Here is a 3722-nt window from a genome sequence, read left to right on the forward strand (position 1 = left end):
AAAATAATAAATTGGCAGGTAGGAACCTTGGCGTCCTTGATCTCGGAAATAATGAGTGCCAGATCTGGCATCAGCAGTTATATTCTTCCTTGACAGCATCTTCCAAACCTGTGACCTCCAGCAGCTCGGAGGCCAAGGGCAGCAGGTGAATGGAAACATCACCAGCTCCGGTAAGTTCCCCTGCAACTCACACACCAGCCCAACCAATGCAGAAACCGTCGTTCCTTCATTGTCGCTGGTTTCAAGTACATCTCTACCTTGCGGCTACTCCCTCTGCACAAACTGCAACAATTCAGGAAGGAAAACTACCCTCAAAGGCAACAAAGAGTGGGCACTTAATTGTGAGAGGCATGGTGGCACGGTGGTTAGCACTGCTGCCTCATAGTACCAAGGACCCGTGTTCAATTTTGGCCTCAAATCACTGTTTAAAGTTTATTTATTAGTGTCGCAAATCGGCTTACATTAACACTGCGATGAAGTTACTGTGAAAATCCCCTTGTTGCCACACTCTGGCACCTGTTCGGGTACACCGAGGGAGAATTTAGCACAGCCAATGCACCTAACCAGCATGGCTTTTGGACTGTGGGAGGAAACCGGAGTACCTGGAGGAAACCCATGCAGACACAGTGAGAACATGTAAACTCCACACAGACAGTGGCCCGAGCCAGGAATTGATCCTGGCTCCCTGGCGCTGTGAGACAGTAGTACTAACCACTCTGTCACCACTGTCTGTGTGGAGTCTGCATGTTCTCCCCGTGTCTGTGTGGATGTCCCTTGGGTGCTCCGGTTTCCTCCCACCGTCCAAAGGTATGCAGGCTAGGTTGATTAACCATGTTAAATTATCCCATAGTGTCGGGGGAATTAGCAGGATGAATGCATGGGATTGCAGGGATAGGACATGGGTGGGATTGTTGTCGGTGCAGCATCGATGAGCCAAATGGCTTCCTTCTACACTGTACGATTCAATTCTATTTTAATTCCATAATTGAATGAAACCTTACCAGCGAGGCCCATGTCTCAGGGATTAATATTTTAAAAAATATTTTCTGCTTTACTGAGTCTTCAGTGGTGTACAGCTGTGAAGCCAGTACATACTTGACACAATGCATTATGTAGAGCACTCTCAAACTGGTTAAGGAAAGCTACGAACATCCCATAATACTGAGTGCAATGAAAGGGAAAACATCCCCATGCTAAAAAAGCAAGTTTACTTTAAATTTTTAACAGAACGCAGTATAAAACGAGAACGTATATAAATAGAATTCAGCCTGGGAAATTGCCACATACTGGAGAAGGTGACCTATGCAACTCCGTCATGATAGGAAAGAAGGAAGGATGTGTATTTATATAGTGTCTTTTTTATGTTGTCCCAAAGCACTTATGACGAGTGGTTGTTGTTGCAATGTCGGAAATTTGGCAGTCAGTTTGCACGCAGCAAAGTCCCACAGCCAGCAATGTGTTAATGGCCAGATGGTCCCTTCTTCAGTGCACTTTTTGAAAGATGAACATCAGAGACAAATCTCCTCTTCTTCTTTAAGGGGTGACATGGGATCCTTTATGTCTATCCAAAAGGGTGGAAAAGGCTCGGTTTATTGTCTTGGCCAAGAAACAGCATCTGTGTCAATTTGGCATCCCCCTCCCAACACCACACTGGAGAGTCAGCCTGGATTTCGTGCACAGGTCTCCAGGACTCAGAGGCAAGAATTACCCATTAAGTCACGGCTGACATGCTAATCATGGTTTTGGATATCACAGTGTTCGATCATTTTATACGGGCTGAACTGTTCTTCAAGACATTCAGGAAATTCCCCCAATTTCACACAGTATTCTTGGCATGTTACTCAGGTAATGCAGGTTGCTGTGGCAACACGCATGTGCATATTATAGAAGCTATGGACAGTGATGGTAGAGGAACCAGCATCTTTTCTATCACATGGCTGACCAGGAAGTTATTCCATTCTGATCGCCTGCCAATAGACACTGCAATGAAGTTACTGTGAAAATTCCCCTAGTTGCCATGCTCCTGTTCGGATACACTGAAGGAGAATTTAGCAAGGCTAAATGTACTTAACCAGCACGTCTTTTGGACTGTGGGAGGAAATTGGAGCACCCGGAGGAAACCCATGCAGACACGGGGAGAACATGCAAACTCCACACAGACAGTGATTCCAGATTTGAACCAGGACCGTGGTGCTGTGAGGCAGCAGTGCTAACCATTGTGCCACCATGCCACCCCTTGCTGGCTGTACACGCCATTGTTCCTGATGCAGAGAAGCTGAAGAATTTGGCATCCAGCCAAATCTCCATTCCCTGCAGCAGGACGAGAAAAACCTGCCTGCGTGAATAGCCGTGACATTCCTGCCAGAGTGTCTGAATACCTTTGAAACAAAGGCAGGTAGATTCTTGATTAATGAGGGGTTGAAAGGCTATCCGGGTAGACAGGAACATACAGGTGAGCTAAAAATTGGATCAACCATGAACTCGTTGAATGACGAGTGGAGCAGGCTTGAGGGGCCGAATGGCCTACTCCTGCTTCTAATTTGTAGGAAATGACTATGAGCAAAATGGCTGCTGTCTATACAAGGAGTCAGTGACTGCACTTCAAAGGAACTATTTTGATTGGAAGTGTTTTTGGACATTTGTGAGGGATTTGTTGGATGTTGTATAAATGCAGCTTTGTTTGCGCTTTCTTTGTCATTATAAAGTATCTACGAAGAAACATAGAAACATGATTTATAAGAATGGTTTACAAGGATGTTGCCTGGATTGGGTGGCATGCCTTATGAAGATAGGTTGAGGGAGCTCGGTCTTTTCTCCCTGGAGAGGCGAAGGATGAGAGGTGACCTGATAGAGGTTTATAAGATGTTGAGAGGTATAGATCAGGTGGATTGTCCAAGGCTATTTCCCAGGCTGAAATGGTCGCTACGAGAGGACACAGATTTAAGGTGCTAGGGAGTAGGTACAGAGGAGATGTCAAGGGTAAGTTTTTCACTCAGAGGGCGATGGGTGAGTGGAATCGGCTGCCATCGGTGGTGGTGGAGGCGAACTCGTTGGGATCTTTTAAGAGACTTCTGGATGAGTACGTGGGATTTAATGGGATTGAGGGTTATAGGTAGGCCTAGTAGGTAGGGATATGATCGGCACAACTTGTGGGCCAAAGGGCCTGTTTGTGCTGTAGTTTTCTATGTTCTATGTTCTATGATAGGTAGGAGCAGGAGGTGGCCATCTGACCCTTCGAGCCTGTTCCACCATTCATTACAATCATAGCTCAATAGCCTAATCCTGCTTTCTCCCCATAACCTTTGATTACATTTGCCCCAAATGCTATATCCAGCCACCTCTTGAATACATTCAATGTTTTGGCATCAACTACAATAGCACATGACTGGCATATTATAGGCTAGCCTTTCAACCAATATCTTTGAACATGTAAATTTCTTGATGAGTTTTCATTAGCAGATCAAGGTGTCCAACACCCTGTGTATTTTTTTTGGATTTGGATTAGTAAAGCACAAATCAAATATTTAGCTACTGCATAACAAAATAACTGGCATTTACATAATACCTTTCACAACCATCAGACACCTCAAAGAACCTTACAAACCAATGAACTATTTTTTGAAGAGTCGTCAACTCAGCAAATTCACACAACAGCAAGGTGACAATGACCAGATAATCTATTTTTGTGATGCCGATTGAAGCATAAATAATGACCAGGATGC

The sequence above is a fragment of the Carcharhinus amblyrhynchos genome, chromosome 15 (assembly GCF_965287045.1).
Source record: "Carcharhinus amblyrhynchos chromosome 15, sCarAmb.v2.hapA, whole genome shotgun sequence".
Taxonomy (NCBI): domain Eukaryota; kingdom Metazoa; phylum Chordata; class Chondrichthyes; order Carcharhiniformes; family Carcharhinidae; genus Carcharhinus; species Carcharhinus amblyrhynchos.